Below are 22,753 nucleotides of genomic sequence, written 5' to 3'. Positions count from 1 at the left end.
ACAGATGTGTTCAATAAAAATCAACATGAAAGAAAGGCAGACTATGAGGTGTGGACAGATATCATGTACTGTTAGAACGGGAAGAGACAGCTCCAATTTGTAAAGATTAATAAAGAATACAATGGACTTAATAAACTTTATGATATAAACACTCTGACTACTTACAATGGGCACAGTCCGTATGAGAGTTAAGGCGAAGGCCAATGACAGCAGTAGGAGTAAAAGCCGTAGAATTTTGTATGAGTACGCTTGTACAATATCATATGAATTTGCTGATTTGATAAATTATATGAATTATTACTACTTCAACATGACACTTTGTTGAGGGTTCTCCGTGGCGGGGCCGTGGGGTATGTAAACCAAAGTTAAAGTAACATCAAATGCTGTGCAAATAGTCAAGGTGCTCAGACCAACACAGACGTACCATTGGAAGTGTTTTCCTTTGCAGCTTTTGGTCTTCTCCGTAAACGCATAGTATGGCCAAATTCAAATCCCATGACAGGCCTTCCTTTGGTCTTCCCTTTCAATTGATACGAAGAGAAATATATACATGTTGAGACAGTGTGTTAAAAATTGACCAAAGTAAACTAAATATTTGAGAGGAAGGACTATAAGGGAAGATATGATCAACGCATAATATAAGGATGTGTTCATTAAAGCAAGTCAGTTATTACTAAAAGTGTTCAACAAAACCTGTGAAGGATTTAACCTTTGAAGGACTTCAAATCCAGCCTCCTTGGCAGCTTCTTCAAGATCAGCATTGGGAGCTTCGAATTCAAGTTCCCTGTCAATTCTAGCAGCTTTCTGAAAGAACTGGTCAAAATTTGATTCTGAGTTATAAAAATATGCCATGATGAACCACAGAAAGAGAGAGAGAGCAAAATATGTGTAAATGAATTACGGATTACAGTTTGGAAAAAGAGAGAGAGAGAGAGAGAGAGAGAGAGAGAGAGAGAGAGAGAGAGAGAGAGAGAGAGAAAACCTTTACAAGAGATGGCTTCCTAAAACAGCTGCTGGAGTATGTGATCTGACTTAACTACAAGAAAAATATTGAATTACAATTACTTCACAAAAACATATTAAAGGCGTGGAAAGCGTGGTTACTGTGCTTTAAAAATAGTATACAGTAAAAATGGTTAACGTGGTAAAAACATGTAAGTATTGTTGTTCGTGTGCTTTAACTACAAATACCACAGTAAATCTACGGTTACTGTGGTAAACCCATAGTAAATATTGAGGTTATTGTGCTTTCACTACAAATACCACAGTAAAACTATGGTTACTGTGGTAAACCCATAGTAAATATCGAGGTTGTTGTGCTTTCACTACAAATACCACAGTAAAACTACGGTTACTGAGGTAAACTCATAGTAAATATTGAGGTTATTGAACTTTAACTACAAATACCACAGTAAAACTATGGTTACGGTGGGAGAAGCATGGTCTATTTTGTGGTTACTGTGCATTGACTACACATGACATGGTCGACAGTTACTATGGTAAACATATGGTAAATGTGTGGAATTTTTACACGCTCCCTTTCCCACCATAGGCAAATTTTAAATGAATAACTTCATTCATAAACACGGAACAATGGAGTATTTTATGAAACGGTATAACTGAATATATGTTATATATTAATTCAATAAATAATATTCAAATTATAAGACACATTTCTACACAGTTAAGATTATTTGAACTTAAACTCTGCGACTCTCCAACAAAACTGAAACACTAGCAATTTGTGGTGGTGATGGCGCAGTGGATAAGACACATGCCGTTGGTGTGAGAGACCTGGGTTCGAATCCACTGTGAGACACCAATGTGTCCCTGAGCAAGGCACTTAACCCCCTAGTTGCTCCAGAGGTGTGCGACCTCTGACATATATAGCAATTGTAAGTCGCTTTGGATAAAAGCGTCAGCTAAATGAATAAGTGTAAATTTGGTCCCTTCACTCAAAATCACATCAAATAACACTTCATTTAAAGATTTACTCTTCTGTCTGAGGTAAAATATGCTTCAAACTAGACATCCGCCGTTTCAGATAATGCCAAAAGAAATCATTCATGTAGTCTTAACACAAAAGGGTTATCTTCCAAGTGAAATTAATGTAATTAAAGTAAGTTGTGACAAAATGACAAGAATTGTGTTGCTTTAGCTCATTTTTATCAAGAACACGCAATGAAGGTATGTTTTAGAAGAGTAACTTAATTGGCCAAACTTGTGAGTTGAGAAAACATTCTTATGTCAGTTTGCCAACATGATTGCACAGGAATAAAAAAGTACTGCAAAGACTAAGCTGTATTTAGTTGGGGGAAAAAAACAATGTTGTAAATAAAAAAGAACTAAGTTTTTGCTCTGAAACAGATTTTTGGCTTTAATTGTTTTACAAAAAAAAGAAAGAAAGAAAGAAGTAGTTACAAAATAAAGGTTTCAAAAGTAAAAAAAAAAAAGTTGCGAAAACAGCCAACAACTTGTTGCACAGGATGACAATTTTTTTTAATTACAATATAGATTGTCTTTTTCAGGACTTTTTTTTTTTTTTGCAACTATATGCATTATAATTTTGTCTCCGTACATTCTGATGACCTTTAATCAGTTCAGACATTAAACGATGCACAGACAATGACAAGGATGTATAAATAATTGTCATTTAGAATCAATAGCTTTATAATTAGCTTTATTGTTTTGTTGAAATTTTTCCTTTGAAGCCCCCATTATTGTGATCAATGAGAACTGTACCCTGCTCTTTTCAATAAAATGTATCTTTGAAGAAGAGCAGACTTTGTTCTAAAAAACAGACTTAGGTCCTACAATGTAATAATGCAATAGCCTAGTCAATATAATGGGTCAAAATATGATCTTTCTTTGAACTTATAGAGCAGTTTTGGCTAATAACAGCTTGTTTCTGACCTAACTACACACTCCACTCATCACCATAATGGAAGCCCCATTACCATTGTGCGAGATTGCTTAATTACTTTGAGGCAATGAATTTACTGGAATTCTAAACTCGTCAGGGTTTGCAATGTAGGTGTGAGGTCAGACTCAATTATACAACAGTTGTCAGTGATGAACCTGCTTCAACTCTACAACCAATCTCACAAAGCACCAGACATCCAGATGAATGACTCGGAGGTTCTCATATTCTCACCTGTCTCCAGCCTGACATTATCTTCATGAGGAAGAACTACTTTGATGTTATCAGCCATGACCATATGGGTGTGAATTCAATCCAAGCAGAGATTAGACCCACCTGTCTCAATTCTTGTTCTGCCCTTAAACCAACTTCTGCCTTTACCACTTCATTTTGCTTCTGTACCTATTGTCAAGGAAATTCTAGGAGGAAACATTTTTTAGAACTAGATTTTCTGAAGTTTGCTTGTGGAAAACTCATGACTATAATTTGATATATGTGACATGCATTGCTTTGTGGTTACTTCGATGTTCCAAGAATTGAATTTAAAATGCCTTTTACATTCCAGTTCAATTAAATTTCTGAATTTGAATTAAAGCCTATGGTAATAAGGTAATAGGATACAAAACTGCATTTCAAATCTGAATGTAAGAAAGATAGAAAATAGGTATAGATATTATCAATGATAGATAGATAGATAGATAGATAGATAGATAGATAGATAGATAGATAGATAGATAGATAGATAGATAGATAGATAGATAGATAGATAGATAGATAGATAGATAGATAGATAGAACGGTAGGAAGCACATCTAAACTGGAGAAAAGGGGGAAAAAACTAGGTAGGCTAAAAAGAACATATTTTCCAATATGTAGTAAATTGCAGAAACACCCGACCCCTCAACCTTTTGTTAGCCTTAATTGGCAATCGCCCCATAATTTCAGGTTGGGTAATATGTCATATTCAAGGATACAGCACTAATGCTGCTGAAGGGTACGCTTATTGGCAATTACATCTGAGTCCTGGTTCCTCCCAAGGTTTATTCTTCATTCTACTAAAAAAAAACCTTCAAGAGTTTTTTTCTTGTCATTGTCACCAGCTCACTGGGGCTTGCATAGCACCATTCTTCGTAAAGCTGTTTTGGAACCATTTGTATTAGGAACAGTGCTCTACAAATAAATTGAATTGAACCGAATTTACCCTTCTTCATTTCAAAATACCTGCACACATGAGCACACCCAATATCCCATAGTTTAACAGTATTATTCACAGCACATTTGTTTTTCGTATGTCAATATCGTCTCTCTCTGCACGGAATTTGATATCAACCTACTACACAAACACAGCTGCGTGTCATCATCCATTTGAGTCTGATTAAATTTCTGATTTCATTCAAATTAGAATTATTAGAGGTAACAAATTATGTATCCTGAGAATGTAAAATGAAATGCACAATCAGGATTATTTCCTGAGAACGACGCAGTCTTCTGAAGAATGTTTCAATTACGGCTGATTGCTGGGAGCTGGGAGATCCACACACTGATTACTGACAGTGGCTGCAGATGCAAGCCTTACCTCACATGACTGACCACTGCTGGCACGTCTGAGAGGGAGACCAAGCCAACTGACAACACAAAACCACAGCAGTCTTTTCACTGCTTATATTTGCTTTAATAAACGAACAGAGGCCAGGCATTGAGAGGAAAGCTTAAAAGAAGTTTACTAAAACTCTCATGCACACAGCATCTTGATAGAGTGAATTTCCCTATAGATGAAGTTAGTGACATCACACAATAAGCATCGCGTAATTTATATACAAAATTAAATTGCTGTGGTTCCTCACACAGGTGCTTTAGCGATGAATAGCCATGTGGTGATTCATAATGAAGAAACAAAGGTGTCTTTAAACAACAGACAAAACCAATAACAGCTTTATGCAATATTGGTATTTTGCATATTTATATGAACTAGTGTTGATATTGTTACCTAAAACTAAAATTAAATTAAATCAAATACAAAAAAAATAAAAATAATAATACATAAAAAATAAAACGCTACTACTACTACTACTAATAATAATAAAACATTACATTATTATTATTATTATTACAAAATCTTAATTTACATTAAATAAACCTAAAATAAGATAGATGTTAGTTAAAGAACTTTAAAAAAAGAACTTAAAAAAACTTAGTTTGGCAACTAACTGAAATAAAATAAGTTTAAGTTGAAGTACTAAACTTAGTAAAACTAAAAATGCTATAAAAATAAAAGCTGAATTAAGTATTTAAAAAATTAAAATCATAATAGAACATGAGTAACGCTGGTGTTGAGGGAGGAGGACGACCAACAGAGTCCAGGGTGGGGACTTCAGAGGGAAGAGCCAGGGCGGATCAGACAGAGGGAGGAGCCAAGGGAGAAGACAGGCGGGAGCAGGAGGAGCCAGGCGGGACCCAGGCCACAGTCACGATGGTGGCCCACGGAGGAGCCGACGGAGGGAGGAGCCATGGTGGGGGAAGGGATGACGGCTCCAGGGGGCCGACCAATGGCGACGGAGCAGGTGGAGGTGGAGCCGGAGTTTTCGGCGACCGAGGTGTAGGCGGAAATCCGGAAGGCCGCGGCGGAGCTGGAGCGACAGAGGACTGAGGTGGAGCTGAAGGGAAGGAGGAGCCCAACGGAGCCAGAGGGACGAGGGAGCCTGGCGAAGCAGGTGGACTGATGCGCTCTGGTGGAGAAGAGGGAACTGGAAGCCACGGTGGAGCTGCTGGGTTGCAGGACTGAGGTGGAGTCTGGGCCTCGGAGGCTGGAGGCAGAGTTGAGGGATCCTCGAGACTCGACGCCAATGGAGCTGGAGATGGGCAGACCCGCGGCGAGCCCGCACCACAGATGGTGAGCTGAGGGTGAGCAGAGAGGCTGACAGGAACCAGCGGACAAGGTGTTGAATAAGGGAACAGGTCAATGAGAGGAGGCGGGAGAGGGAGGTTGGGTGGGATATTTTCCCAGGTTAACAGTTCAGGTGAAGACTGAAGGACGGGTATCTCTGAGTGAAAGTCTATGAAAAGTCTAACGATCTCCACAGCTGTATCCACCATCGCTCTCGCACTTGGTCTATATATATATATATAAATGTGTTTGCTTGTTTTTTCATGAATGTATTTTACAACAATACAATAGAGTAATGTGTACCATTTTACCAGATTTAGTCCTAAACTTATTCAGTTTTATTTGTAAATAAAAATGTTTCACTAGGTTTTATAAAGTTATTGTGCACCCATGATTTTTCTAGAGTATCTTTTGCTGCTGAATTAACCACTTAACCTAGTTTATAATAGTATTTTTGTCATAGATTATTTTTTTTTATATTTGTTATTTTTCATTAAAATAAAGTTATCTAGGCTATATGTAGATTTTGTTTAATGCTGCCTTCACGTGCTATTGTAAATACAAGTTTCCTAATCGGAAATTGGACGTGAACAGCCTCTCAAGTCATATTTACTACTAGGAACCACTGAAATAATTTTGATACCAGAGTTTCCGAGCTGGGCGGGTCATAAACTTTAAACATGGTGGAGGGGACATCCATTGCTGCTGTCAATGCTGTTCTCCCAACAACTACATCCATTTGTCTTGTCGCTAAAGTAGTGTATTTATAGGCTAGATATGAACGATCATTCAAAGCATATTCTATGTTTTATAAGCAATGAAATAAGCATGTATTTGACCGAAATTCCAGAATTATCAGCAAACTGCATGTATAGCGTGGTGAATGTTTATATGATTGTCAACCAATGGGATGCTACATTTTATTATTTCCGACATTAAAGCACTTGAATATGACAAGCTCATAATCACTACTTCTTAAGTGTCAAATAGGAAATTTCCAATAGCACATGAAGGCAGCATAACACACAAAAGAGTGACGATCAGGTCAACACAGAGAAGTATAGAAATTCTAGGCTACATCGACTTAAAAAAAAACTGAGCTGGTATCGGATTGGATCGGTATCGGCAGATACTCAGAGTTTTCGGTATCGGATCGGATCGGTTCTAAAAAAAATGGTATCATTGCATCCTTAGGGTAGACACACAACAATCCAACCGTAATACCGGACACCGACTAGCACAAAGGAGTGAGTTTAAATAAGGCAGGAAACTGATGAGGAAAGAGGATGAACTAATAATGACAAAACGAGAACAGGAACAGGGACATAACCAAATATCAACTTGTTGAGAAGATGGCGCCGGTGAGATCGGCTGCCGTCACGACTGCTCCGACCAAACTTTGTCTTTTTTTGTTATTTTTTCGTATTGTTAACTATAAACACCGGTTTCTTTTTGTAAGATGGCCATTCTTACATACGACAGGGCCACTCTTATTTCTATTGGTGCACAATGCACTAACCTTTCGCCGATTTTGAACCCGGACCCATCCTGGCCAAGCGAGATCCTGAGGAGGAACAAAGGACGCGACCCGTACCGGCGTCCTCGAGGGAAACGAGCCGGCGTCAGGAACAGGCTGAGGGCTCGCGCACACCGCGCTCCCTTACCAAGTGTCCTGCTCGCCAATGTCCAGTCGCTGGATAACAAACTCGATGACCTCAGGGCAAGAGTCAGGTTCCAGAGGGACATTCGGGACTGCAACCTTCTCTGCTTCACCGAGACATGGCTGAACCCAGCGGTACCAGACCACGCCATCCAGCCGGCCGAGTTCTTCTCGGTTTACCGCATGGACAGAACGCTGGACTCGGGGAAGACTAGGGGAGGTGGAGTATGTCTGATGGTGAACGAGCACTGGTGCGACAGCGCGAGCACTGTTCCCCTCTCACGCTCCTGCACACCGAATCTTGAACTTCTGACCATCAAATGTCGCCCTTTTTATCTCCCTCGGGAATTTAGCTCGGTCATCGTCAGTGCCGTTTATATTCCACCTCAAGCGGACACGGACACTGCGATATGGGATTTACATGAAACACTACACCTTCACCAGACACAGCACCGGGACGCCGCATTCATTGTTTTGGGAGATTTCAACAGTGCCAACCTCAAGCGTGCACTGCCGAACTTCCATCAGCACATCAGCTGCCCCACCAGGGGCGAAAGGACATTAGATCACTGTTACACCCCATATAAGAACGGCTACAAGGCACAGTCACAACCACCGTTTGGGAAATCGGACCACGCCGCCATCTTCCTCATGCCTGTTTACAAACAGAGGCTGAAACAGGAAGCCCCGGTGCAGAGGGAGGTCCAACGCTGGACGGACCAATCGGTGGCCGCTCTGCAGGACGCGCTAGATGACGCAGACTGGGACATGTTCCGGCGCAGCTCTGATGACGTCAGCTTGTTTACGGAAGCGGTTGTGGGATTTATAGAGAAACTAATGGATGATATGGTGCAGAAAACCATCATCAGGACGTTTCCCAACCAGAAGCCGTGGGTGGATAAAACCATCCGCGACGCCCTGAGATCCCGCTCCGCTGCCTACAACACAGGGCTCATCACCTGGAACATGGATGATTACAAGGCTGCATCTTACAGCGTGCGCAGATCGGTGAAGGAGGCGAAGCAGCGCTACGGGAGGAAACTAGAGTCGCAATTCCAACATGGCGACTCTAGGAGCCTGTGGCAGGGACTTAGAACCATCACAGACTATAAAACACCACCCTCCAGATCGGGGAATGCGGACGCCTCTCTGGCTGACGAGCTGAACACTTTTTATGCTCGCTTCGAGGCTGCAGCTAATCTCGCTAACGGCGCTAGCAGTGCTAACTGCATGCACGCTGAGGAAGCCGGTGAGGACAACGTATTCACCATCAAGGAGCATGACGTGAGGAGGGCATTCAAGAGAGTGAACATCAGGAAGGCAGCAGGACCAGATGGCATCACAGGTCGGGTTCTGAAGGCCTGCGCTGACCAGCTAGCACCGGTGTTCACCGAGATCTTCAACCTCTCCCTGGAACAGTCCATAGTCCCCTCATGCTTTAAGCAGTCCACCATTGTTCCTGTCCCCAAGAAACCGCAGCCCACCTGCCTAAACGACTATCGCCCTGTAGCCCTCACATCAGTGGTGATGAAGTGCTTTGAGAGACTGGTCAGAGACTTCATCATTGCATCACTACCAGACACACTGGATCCACTACAGTTTGCATACAGACATAACCGCTCCACGGAGGATGCCATCTCACACCTCCTCCACACCACAACAAGTCACCTGGACTGCAGAAAAGGGAATTATGTAAAAATGCTGTTTGTGGACTACAGTTCAGCGTTTAACACCATAATTCCCTCCACACTCACCTCCAAGTTGGAGGTCCTTGGTCTCAGCACATCCTTGTGCCAATGGATCTCCAGCTTCCTGAAGGACAGACAGCAAGCCGTACGGATGGGTAAACACACCTCATCCTCCATCACCCTAAGCACTGGAGCCCCTCAAGGTTGTGTTCTGAGCCCCCTGCTGTACTCACTGTACACTTATGACTGTGTGGCCACTTCCAACTCCACCACCATCATTAAGTTTGCTGATGACACTGTTGTGTTGGGCCTGATCTCAGACAACGACGAGACGGCCTACATACAGGAGATTAAGAACCTGGAGAGTTGGTGCCAGGTGAATAGTCTACACCTGAACATCAGCAAAACTAAGGAGCTGATAGTGGACTTCAGTACGAAGCAGGAGCGGTCGTACCAGCCGATCACGATCAGCGGGACTCCAGTGGAGAGAGTGGACAGCTTCAGATACCTGGGTGTTCACATCACGCAGGACTTGACCTGGTCCTGTCATACCAGCACCCTGGTGAAGAAGGCCAGGCAGCGTCTGTACCATCTGAGACGCTTAAAGGACTTTAGACTTCCCTCTCGGGTGCTTAAGACTTTTTACACCTGCACCATCGAGAGCGTCCTGACGGGCAGCATCACTTCCTGGTTCGGGAACTGCACTATGCAGGACAGACGAGCCCTCCAGAGGGTGGTGCGTTCAGCGGAACGTACCATTCACACCGAGCTCCCTAACCTGCAGGACATCTACAGCAAGCGGTGCCTGACCAGGGCCAGGAAGATAGTGAAGGACCTCAGCCATCCCAACAATGGACTCTCTGCTGCGTTCAGGGAGGCGCTTCCGCTCCATGAAGGCGAACACAGAGAGAATGAGGAGGAGCTTCTTCCCGCAGGCCATTCGGAGTCTAAACCACTCTCCACTCTAATCACATCACCCCACACTTCCACTTTGCACATTTTTCAAGTACAATCTGCACTAATTTGTAGAAGGTTACGAAAGGATAAATGAGTGGGACTTACATGCCATTTGTCTTTGTCTTTAGTATCCTTTTACTCACTTATACACTTTACTGCACTGCACAGCACAGCACACGGACACTTTATCACTGACATACACTTTACTTTTTATAGAATCTATATAGAATCATATTCTATTTTTTATTCTCATATCTATTTGTTATTTTATTTTATTGCTAGTTTATTCTGTATATATGTTTACTGTACTTTTTCTATTTGTATTTTTGTTAACTTGAGGTTTTTCTTAATTTTGTTGGACAATATGTTGGACAGTCGTACAATACATTTCACTACATGTCGTACTACGTATGTATATGTATGTGACAAATAAAATTTGAATTTGAAAACAATATGATAGCACAGAGGGAGAAAACATGACAAGCAGTCCATGGGGTGTGACAACATGAAAATACTAAAACTTTGCAATTAACTGCAATTAAAATGCAATATGAAAATATAAAAATAAAAGCTAATTTCATAAGTATATACACATATACATAGTATATATATTATATAAATAATGCTAAAATAACACTGCAGTGAATGCACTATTTTCAGTAAAATTTGTTTATAAGTGGTAATAAATGGTTGATATATATTTTTTTTTTCTGGTATGGAACAAAGTGTGACTTTGCAGAGGCTTTTTTTTATCTGCCATTCATCTTTAAAGAAACAGTTAAATTAAGTAGCAACATTATTAAAAACTGCAGAGACAATGCTTACATACTTGAATCAATAGAATTAGTATCTGGAAAACCAAACACACAGATCCTGCATATATTTACATTTCATAAGAGCAAAAGTTTTGAAAATAACAGATTGTTGCTGAAGTAGGATTGGGCAATTGTTAAGGCAGTGTTTAGTTAAGGTTCAGTTAGCTATGAGACAGTCTGCAAATCTACTGAAAGAAACAATAAACCATTGTTTGAACTGCATATAAGCACTCATTTCAGCCCATGATGTTGAGTGACGCAGATTTGTGATCAATGTGCTATATTCCATTTGTGAATCTCATCAGAGCACATGGCGTTGAAGGAGCAATCAAACCAACTTATCTTTAATAAATGCGCTGGTGTCTACCAGCATTACCTGCATTACTATCTAATAGACCGGGACTCCTTTGAGAAATTAAATAAGCTCCTGCAGGACCCAAAAAGCATATTAATAATGTATCGCTCTTAGTAAACATGAGTTGAGTTTGACTGCAGAGCGCTGCAGAATTCAGCTGTACATTCATTTATATTCCTTTACAGTTCACCAGTCCTGCTAAAGTGCCTTTTAGCATCCCTAAAGGAACGGGATGTCAGCACTGAGAATACTGCATTCGTGACAGAGGTTTAAGAAGTGTTCCTTAGTGTTCCCAGTTCTTTGAGATGACAGGGCCACTGCATCTATGAACTTGGTCTTTTATTATGGACGACTGTGACAGGAAAGTCTTTCCATAAAGCCAGTGTCCGGATAGTATCTGGAATGCTATGTTGGATTGTAATTTCATGAATATTAGCCTCGACTGCAATGTTTCATTATATCAAACTAAATTTATGATCAGATTATCCCACATGCCCTAGTACAACAAATAATAAATAAATAAATAAATATTAAACTAGGACTTCCTTAATGTATTACACATTGAAGTAAAATAAAATAAAATAAAAAATCAGATGAATTTATTAAAGAAGCAACATTGCAAGATTAGGTTTAATTTTCCTACCCTTGTCAGGGTTCTGTCACTTCGGTCTAGTTTATTCATGGTTTTGTGACGGAGCCCTGACACTCCCTTCTTGTCTTGTTTTCGGTGAGCATGCGGCTTCGAGTGTGCTCGAGCTGCACGCTCTCTTGTCTGCGTGCTCTGTTTCATGTTGGGGCGTGGTGTTCGGATCCCGGCACTCCTGTCTTGTTCAGACTCAGTTCTGGTTTCGTGTCGGGGGTTCGGACACTCACGCTCCAGGTTTGTTCTTGCTGGGGAGCGTGCGATTTCGAGTTCGCTCAGGCCGTGCGCTCCTCTGTCCTCTGTGTGTGTGTGTGTGTGTTTTGTTCGGCACGTGGTTCAGTTTCATCCACGTGCTTTTTCTCGTTTTAATTTTGCTCTTTGTTGCACGCAGCTGGTGTTTTTTCACTGGCTTCGTGCTTTCATGTTTGTTTTTTGTGAACACGCGACTTATGAGTCTTCTCATTAGCTGCGTGTTTGTGTCCTGTTTTGCACATGGCTAGTGATTTGTTTTGCTGGCCATGTGCTTGTGTTTTTGTTTTCTTTGAGCACATGGCTGGTCTTGTTTAGTTCTATGTGCTCTCATGTCAATTGTCTTGACCCCACCCACATTGTTTCCTGATTATTGGTTAATTTGCCCCACCTGTTATCTCATTACCCTCCTCATTTGCTCCCTTTATAATCTCCTTGTGTTTGCAGTCCTGTGCCGGTTTGTCGTCGACCTTACCCTTGTGAAGTCCTGTCCTCCCTTGCCTTGTCCTGCCTTGCCTTGTCCTGCCTTGCCAGTGTGTTTTCCCCTACGGGGTAGTTTTTGTTTGTTTATTTTATTTTATAATTAATAAAGCCCTATTTTCCTCTAGCAATTGAGTCCTCGCTATATCCTTTCACCCACACCTGACAACCCTATAGCAAACTGATTTTTCTTGTTGTCGGCATTAATATAAAAAAATTAATAAAGTTACTAAAAAATATCGGTAACACTTTACAATAAGGTGTCATTTATTAACTTTAGTTAATGTATTAACTAACATGAACAAACAATGAACAATGCATTTATTACAATATTTATTCATCTTTGATTAGATTAGATTAGATTAGATTAGATTAGATTAGATTAGATTCAACTTTATTGTCATTGCACATGTAAGGTACAGGGCAACGAAATGCAGTTAGCATCTAACCAGAAGTGCAATAAGCAGAGGTACAGGACATACAGTGCCTGCAATATGTTACATATGTACAGAATATACAGATAAGGCAGTAGTACTATGGACATAATTTACTTTTTTTTTTTAATACTATCAGTATAATATACAGATGGGTGATATGAACATAACATTTTCCAGTACATAGTACTCAGTGTGTAGATGGGTTTTTTTTTTTTTTTTTTTTTTTTTAAACCAAATTAATGATGGGGAGGGGTGAAGAGTTTGTAGTGGTGTGTGAGGGGGGGTATCATTGGGCAGAGTTTAGTAGGGAAACAGCTGTAGGGAAAAAGCTGTTCCTGAGTCTGCTTTTCCTTGTTCGGAGGCTCCTGAAGCGCCTCCCAGAGTGCAGTAAGTTAAACAGTCTATGGTCAGGGTGAGAGGAGTCTTTAAGAATGCCGCGAGCTCGACGTAAACAGCGTTTTCTCTGGATGTCCTCAATGGCAGGAAGTGGTGTCCCTGTGATGCGTTGGGCGGTTTCCACCACCCTCTGCAGTGCCTTGCGGTCAGCAACTGAGCACTTCCCATACCAGACTGTGATACAGTTGGTCAAGATGCTTTCAATCACACACCGGTAGACCTGCAAAAGGTCCCCCTGCGTCTCCGCTGGTCCTGTCCAGCTCTCCTTCGTCTCCGCTGGTTCGGTCCAGCTCCGCGCCTCCCGTGCACCCCCAAGAGTCCGCGCCGCAAGAGCGCCCCCAAGAGTCCGCGCCGCAAGAGCGCCCCCAAGAGTCCGCGCCGCAAGAGCGCCCCCAAGAGTCCGCGCCGCAAGAGCGCCCCACTGAGCCCGCACCGCAAGAGCGCCCCACTGAGCCCGCTCCGCAAGAGCGCCCCACTGAGCCCGCTCCTCCAGTGTGGCCCCTAGAGGGGAACGTCCCAAAAAAAAATGGGGGGGGGGCTATATTCCCCTGGCCTGCGTGGCCGGACCTAGGGCCAAGGCCACTGAGCTCCATGATCCACCATGGTCTTCCGAGTCTCCAGTCCCGCCATGGCTCCCCGAGTCTCCAGTCCCGCCAAGGCCGTCCAAGCTCCCTGATCCGCCATGGCATCCCGTGTCGCCGGATCCGCCATGGTCTCCCGAGTCTCCTGATCCGCCATGGTCTCCTGAGTCTCGTGATCCGCTTCCCTGGTCTCCTCCCTGTCCTGTTCCAACTCCAGCCTCCAGGGCGCCCGCCCCCCCTCCCCGATGTTACTGTTACGGTGCGGGACGCACCTTCTGGGAGGGGGGCGATATCTGTAACGGTTTGCTTTCTGTTTAGTTCCCTGTTTTTCCCATATTTGGTTTTCCCAGTCATTAGTTAATTATCTATCATCCCCATCACCTGTGTTTGATTAATTATCTCGTTTGTGCCTTTGTTCTAGTCCCTTTATAAGTCCTGAGTTTCCCTTCAGTGTTTGTCTGTTCTTAAGTTAATGTCAAGTGTGAGTTGATGCCGTTTAATAAAGAATACTCCTTTTTGTTTACTCCGTCGTCGTGCGCCTTTTTACTACAACCACCAGACGCATTACACTCGCAGCACTTATATTTAATAATTTTAATTTTATATTTCGCAGCAAATATTTAAAATGATAGATAATCTTACATATTTACATTAATTACATGTCATTTGGATAAAAAAAGATCAGAGACAGTGACGAATCTTATACAAAAAGAATGTAGTGACTTGAAACCACAGAAAACACAGGTCAGAAGGTCTGTGTCTACAGTGAGAAAAAAAGACACCGCCTGAAGAAATGATGGTGTGTCATCCTCCAATCAAGTAAAATTCCTCACTGTGAGGTCAGGAGTTAAATGTTTCATTTTAACTGCCTCTCGAATTAGGTAGTTATGCTCTGCCTTCTGTCTGCAGGCTGTTTGGAGAACAACGTCGTGCCCCTTTCACAGCCCTCTCTCTACAGGCCCATCTGCTCTGGCATGCCACGTTCAGCTTGAAAAATACTCAATCTAAGATTGCTCTTTTTTCCTGCAGAAATTTGTCTTTTTGCCATGTCTCTGGAGGGTAGAAAAGGGTGGTGGGTAGACCAACATAAAACAGCAGAAAACATCAAAACTTATCTAGTGGTATAAAGATTCTTCTATCTATGTGTTCAGATCAATGGTTCTCAACACCTATTGTACGTTCTGATGGGGTCGCAGACAGCAGGGAAAAAAATTCTAAATGCAAATAATGAACCACGAAATTGTGCACAGTTAGGAGAGCAAAACAAATAAGCTTACCAACTTTAAAGAATAGGGGGAAAAGTTGCATGCATTGTAGATGACGTCAAAGTAACAGCTATACAACAACAACTAAACTAACTACTATATTTTGGTGCAAATTTAGTAGAACCAAGTCAAATTAGACAAATGCCAACATGGACAGGTTACATCCAATATCTAATAATATCTTTAAAATGCATGTATTTCATACTAAGTATAGTTCAAATCGGTTTCTGACATACCGCTCAAGACTTACTGATATAAAATTTAGAATTAAACTTCATTTGAAATACTACTTGTGCAGATTGCACATTTTTTAATATTAAGCCTAAAATTTGTTGACACTATTGATTAGGACTGTAGGATCTTAGAATAATATTGGCCTTTAAATGCAAGTTATTTAAAGTGTACCTAAAGTATACTTGCAATAGTTCCACTTTAGCACAATCAAATATACTTAAGTATATCTTTAGTTGGACTTCAGCACTACTTCCGCACAATTAAAGTGCATTAAGTACAAAATTAGTTGTTCCAATTTAGCGCACTGTAATTATACTAGTTTAGTATATCAAAAGTACAATTGCAGGGTATTTGTATTAAGTACATAAATGTATTTAAAGTATACTTAGCATGAAATAAATGTATTTCAAATACATTTTAGTATATTTTTCACTAGGGATGACATACTCTCATCTTCGAAAAATCTTTTTCACAAATCTCAAAACACATTACAATTACAATGTTGTAATATCTAAAATCATTTGTAGCATTTAAAATGATTAAAAATATATTTTTGTGTTTATTTTTTAAACCTAACCAAACAAAATAGTTTGGAATTTTAATATTGGCCATTTATCAGTTATGAGACATAAATTTACATTTATGCATTTGCGGTATACATACACAGTTAATTAGTCCAAGCTTTCCTTAGGAATCAAGCCCATAACCCTTTAAAAAAATTAGACCCATTAAATATGGCGTGTAACCAAATATGGGTTTATGTATCTGTATTCTAAAAAGGATAGATCACATTAGCATACAGTGATTACAGACAGAGATCCAAGCAAGGCCAGATGAGACACATTCCACTTTCCTGGCAACAGAAGCATGTGGTCACTTAAAGCATGGTGCCATCAAGGGTGATGAGAAAAGATAACTTTATTATTTGAATGGCACGAGACATCCAAGCCACCTGGAGTCAAATGGTCCTCATTGATGCCACACGGTGGGTGGGTACCGTGTGAATGTGTGCAGTGGTCCATGATTTAGCCACTCATTAGATCGGTGGTTTGGCAGGCAGAGGTATTTGCATGCACCCTATCCCGCTGTGTAATTTCGAGGATGTAATTGGTGCTGGGTTCTCTGGGCTCTATCCTGAGAAGCCATCTCTTCCACTAGCTTACAATCAAGCATCTATAACGATAGTTTGCCACAGTTGAGAGCATCCATTTCAAACAAACACAAAAAGTTTGCACTGAGTGAAAATGGGTAGGAATCAAACATCATGCAATGGTTAGGGGTTGTTGTCTTACACTGGAGTTAAGTGCCTCGCTCAAGATCACAGCCTTTTGGTGACTAGCCCAGGTCTTAAACCACTAGGCCTGCGTGAGATTTTACTCTGGGTATCATTCATATTCTCAGAGTCTCCACAAGATGTGTGGCAACAACTTGTATTCTGTCAGACTTGAGCTTAGCTATCAACACAGAGCATAACAACAGCGTCAAAGACTTTTCACTGAAATACTCACGGACATGACATTTCCCCACAAGATACATGATACATACTGGTGCAGCGCTCACAAAAGTACACCTTTGTACCTTAATAAACCTAAAGGATTTATATGAAAGGTCAGTTAAATAAAAATATGCTACCTGTACTCTCAACCTTTACCTTTACTCCCTTAACCCTTTCAAAACATACACTTTAGTTACTAATATGTGCTTTTAAAGTATTAATATGAACATTTAAGCTACAATATGTACCATTTTAGGGTAACAAAGATGTACCTTTTAGCTTTTGTACCTTAGTATACCACCCCAGTGATAGATTTGTACCTTTATTTGAGTGTTTAGTGGTAAATAAGGTACAAAAGGTGCTGCACCAGAATAAATCAACATTGTAATTTAAAAAATAAAAATAAATTGCTAGTGTTTTATTTTACAGTCCTGTTGCACATCCCTTACGAAAATTAACCATAGTTTTATTGTAGTAAAAGTGTAGTAACCCTGTTTTTTGTTTAGTTTTTTGGCGTACTGATTACCATTTGTATAACCGCAGTTTTACTACAAATACCATGGTTAAACTATGGTTAGTGCAGCAAAACCATGGTTAATTTGTGGGTACCATGGTTTAACTATAGTAACCATGTTTTTGGCTTTATTTGTGGTAAAAACATGGTTAATTTTCGTTAAGGGATGTACATACTATGTACTTTTTATTGTAATTACAATAACCGAACCTACCTAAACCTAACCTTAACCCATGTAGTTACCTTGTAAGGTCCAATTCTTGCTGTTAACAAACCATTAACCATGGCAGTAACACTCTAGAATAGGGAACACTTATTCACTATTAACTACGACTTTTCCCTCAATAAATTCCTAATTTGTTGCTTATTAATAGCTAGTAAGGTAGTTGTTAAGTTTAGGTATTGGGTAGGATTAGGGATGTAGAATATTGTCATGCAGAATATGAGCTTTATAACTACTAATAAACAGCCAATATGGTAGTAATATGCATGCTAAAAAACAACTAGTTAAGAGTGATAACTATACTAAAGTGTTCCCTCTTATATTACCCAGTACCTTCTTATACAGTATGTACACTTATGTGCACTTACCTAAGTAGTGCAATCAAAAAACGATCGAAAAATAAAGCGAATAATCGTTTACTTTTGCACAATTGTGAGACTGTGTTACGTTAGCACTTGTTGTCCACTAGAAGTAAAATATGGGTTTTAAAGCAAAACTAGGTAAGTAGAGGTGTCCTATCACAGAACACACTGCTGTATACTGGACAACAGTTGTTATATATAAAGCATGCATTCTTAATTAGCTAGAGAGACAGAGGTTAACTAAAGACGACATGTAGGTGGAAGAAGCAACCAATGAAACTGTAACATGAATTCTCAACATAAGCCTATATGGTACTCCAAACACAGTCTATTTGACTAACATTACAGTTCCCATAACACCCAAGAGCTGTGCACATTTAAAATTCCACCTATTCTGAATGCTCTGTGCCTCCCATGCACTCACAGTGAATTCTTTTTCTGTTACATCGCGCTATAGCTCAGAGAAAGAAACAGCTGCGAACATGAAGGCAGAGGTCGGGAAGACCTTCCTCACAGCCATTTTGCTTGTTCCAACCGAGTTACTGTCTTAAGGTAATTTCAGTTCAGTTGAAGGTCCCTCTTTATTTGTCCAGCATAATGAATCAATGCTTTTCCAAAGCATTGGCAGCATGCTAGAGCTGGCAGTGTAATACCAGTGACCCTGACGTGAGTATGGGGCAAGGTCTTCAGTCAGAGGTCTTTGCAGGTATCTGTCCAGCATAATTAATCAAACCTTTTCCAACAACCTTGATACAACTAGGGAAACAACATATGTAATTTCAAAGATTAAATGTTTAATTAAAACAACCCAGCCTGCACTGAAAACCTTTTAGAGTTGCAGTTGGAGTGTTAAAATCGAACATTCATGGCCTCATTATGTCACAGAAAGTTACTTTTCCAATTCACATTAATTAAAAGGAAAATTCGGATTCAGAGCAAGTAGCGCGCCCCAGCTACGCCGCATGTTCATTCCCCGAGGGGACGAGGTGCAAAGAGAACTGACTGACATGGTGCATGTTTTCCCGTTGCTTGAAATGATGAACAAGGCCACAGCTTCAAATTCAGAAAATACAGATCACTTTGCACTTACTAGAAGATTGCATATTAAAATGCGTTTTTACCTCGTTTCAGTGAGCATATGAGAGAAGGCAAAATGCGTTTCCTTTTGCTTGAGCACCGCTGCCTCGTTACACATTCATGAGGCGTATTGAGCTATGGAAATAATAAAGGAGATTTGAAGACCTTTAGTTGAACACTTTGTGTGTCTAAAATTCTAATTCCAAAACAGATTACTTGAACATTTATCTTCCACATGCTTACGCCACCCATATAAAAGAGTAAACGCTTTCAAGGTTGGTTAAAGGTGAACGACACTGATATTTATGTTTGCTTCAGTTTGCATGGATGCATTTTTTTCATTTTAACAAGCTTTTACTTACAAACAGAGCATTTGGTGGATAGAATCAGCTACTCTGCAACAGCCATAGGGCAGACAGGGGTCAGGCACTTTGTTGAAGACAGAAGACTAGTAGGAGGACTTTTTTTTACCGGCTGACTTAAACACTATAAGCACTCCAGCGCTGAAGATCAAATCAATGACCTTCTGAGTACTGGGCTCCGTCTTCACAGTGATTCTACAGTAGACACTGATCATGTGACCCTAATAGCTCATTCCCCTTCAACCCTCCCTGCAGACAAAAGACAGTTTGTTGATCAATAGAAGTGTGTTTCTATGTGTATTTATGTTGTTCTGTACCGCAGCAGCATTTTTCATAAAATAAATATGAACTCGTCACTATTTACATGAGTACAATCAGTTTGAGATTTAGGTGAACATATGGATGCTTCGAATCTGGGACAAGACATCCTTCCCACAGTGGCCAGTTACTAAATGAGACGTGTTTACAGATTGAGAGGTTGATGGGAAAATTACAGCATCCGCCTGTGACTTAGGGACTCGTACGGTTTCATCACTGCATACAAATGGTGCTAACATGAATATCCTAGTCTGATTATCATATGGTGAGTTTGGGAGTTTGGAGAATGTTTTATTCCGTACAGCAGTGTAGCAATGCAATTGTAATCCACATATGCTCTTGATAAGATTGGAGAAAGGAAACAAAATGGAAAAGGAAAAAAATGACAGGAAATGGGAAAGGAAAAGGTAAAGTGAGAAAGAGAAAGGAAAACAGAAAAGGAATAAATGAAAACACAGGGGTAAAAAAGAAGAAAATGAAAAGAAAATACCAAAAATGATCACAGGTAAAGAAAATGTAATACAAGGAAAAGAAACAAAGATATGTGAAAGGGAAAAATGACATTAAATAGAAAAAAAGGAAAGAAAAGGTGTATGAGAAAGGAAATCAGGAAAAATAAATTAAATCAAAAACAGGAAAGGGGAAAAGGAAAGGAAAGAAAAAAATAGGAAAAAATTAGACAGAAAATAAAATGTAAGACATAAAATGTAAAAATCTAAAACATATATAGCGAATAGAAAAAGAAAAGAAAACTCAAGGAAATGGAAAAAAGTGAAATAAAGGAAAGGCAAGACAATGGAAAGACCAGATAGAGGAAATAATCCTTGAATGATTTTCAAGGACCTGAAACATGCTTTGAAACGGGAGGATGACTGTTCATAATTTCGAATATATTACTGTGTTTTGAAAGAAAAAACGCAAGAAATTTGTGGGCAACAAACTGACCTACATCCCTTGTGATTAGACTATAGTGTGATTAGACTATAGTGACTATATAGTGACTGTTTAGGGCTAAAACAAACCCAAACAAAAAGGAGCCAATGACATTGCCCGCTGAAAGATGTTCCTTTTTAGAGCGATGACATCAAATGTTGTGCAGATTGCCCTGGAAAAATAGCTTTCGTCCAATCACAACAGCCTTTTGTGTAGTCTCTCTGACAGAATACCCAAGAGGCAAGAGACACTAAATGCAAACTGACAGCTGTAGGAATAAGGAATCAGCTGCACTCACTGATTGGGCTAAAACTGACCTCTCTTTTTATTTTATTCATTTAACAGTGCATTTAATAGCAAGACTAGAAACATGTTTCTTCCATGCACTTAATGACAGTAAAAGTTTATGCTTGTCAGGTATCATCAGTTATTTTAGATGTTAAATAGTCCAAACATAGTCACAAATTGCACAAACGATGTTTGTTGCTTAATAAAGAGAATATTATTAGCATATAATAATTAAAAGATAATCTGCATCAATTCTTCATATAGAGTATCAAAAACAAACAAGGAGAAAGTATACAGATATTTAAAAAGCCAACTATTTGTACCATTTTCAATAAAAAAATTACTTAATGACTCTTAATTAGTTTACTTAAATATCTTAACTAGTTTTTTTTTTTAAGTTCACATATTTAAAAAACAAATATATATTTTTTTATTAATTAAAATTAAATTGTGAAATTTTTACTGACTTTGATTGTAGATCGTAGATCTGTGAACAATTGTAGAACAAAGCAGCATATTCTAAAATAAATAAAACTAAAAGATCATACCAAACTATGCAAAAAGGTATCAATGTATAATATCAAATGACTAAATTCAAAAACATGTTAATCATGGATGAGTTGTATTCAGGTCTGTATGAATTACTTTTTTAACTAAGCAGAACAAATTAGCATGAGACTGCCATCATATAAAAGTGCTGATGGGAATGAAAAGTTGACAATGCACAAATGAAAAGAACACATTTTATTCATTTAAATACTCTATAGTCTCCTCTCATCAATTCTGCGTCTGAACGGAAAACTCCTACAAATGAATATATGCAATAAGGTCAGCCGCAAAAATAACCGTCCATGCCTTTTCATTGTTAATGTTTCACTGCAAGTCTTAAGGAATTCCTGACAGTCATTTTTTAACTGCAAATAAGGGGTTGTGTTGGTGCAAGCTGTTAATAAATATGGCCCATAGTGTATTGAATAGCATAGTACATCCAAGCAAAGAAAATGAGCATAATGTACTGACTGGTAAATGCAGTGACAAACAAACGTAAGATATCAAAGTGTGATCATCTGTTAACAGATGGTAAAGGTGCAACTCATGAGTGCCTGAGGGCTCCCTGTGTGGACAGCTTGTAAGCATTAATCAGACCTATACACATTAATTCAACATCAAATTCAACAACCTTTAATATGAAAATAAACTGATGGTGTGAATAAAATGCTAATAAATTTTATTGAAATATGCCAGGAGAAATAAACACATCAGCAAACAACAAGGTGACTTTCATGCCGTTTGTGTCCATGCAACGATTTTAATCAGCGATTTAATCAGCGAGCACGATTTTTATAGAAGAGACTTTTGCACGGTCTTTGTGGACGAAAAATCAGTCAAAAAAAACTGGCAACGTATTCGCAGGCTGCATGCAAGTATTTAATCTGGCAACCGCTGGTTTCTTTATTCTAGTGCCAGTGACCAGTAACATCTCTTGCTGGACCTGCTATTGCCCTTCTTAAATTATGACCTATATAGGAGATATGTATTGTATAAAGAAATACAGAAATAAATGTGACTTCACCAACATACTTTATAACATCTGAAAAAAAACAAAGTCTTATAATAT

Source organism: Barbus barbus (assembly GCF_936440315.1).
Source record: "Barbus barbus genome assembly, chromosome: 45".
Lineage (NCBI taxonomy): Eukaryota > Metazoa > Chordata > Actinopteri > Cypriniformes > Cyprinidae > Barbus > Barbus barbus.
Note: the sequence above shows the minus strand (reverse complement) of the source record.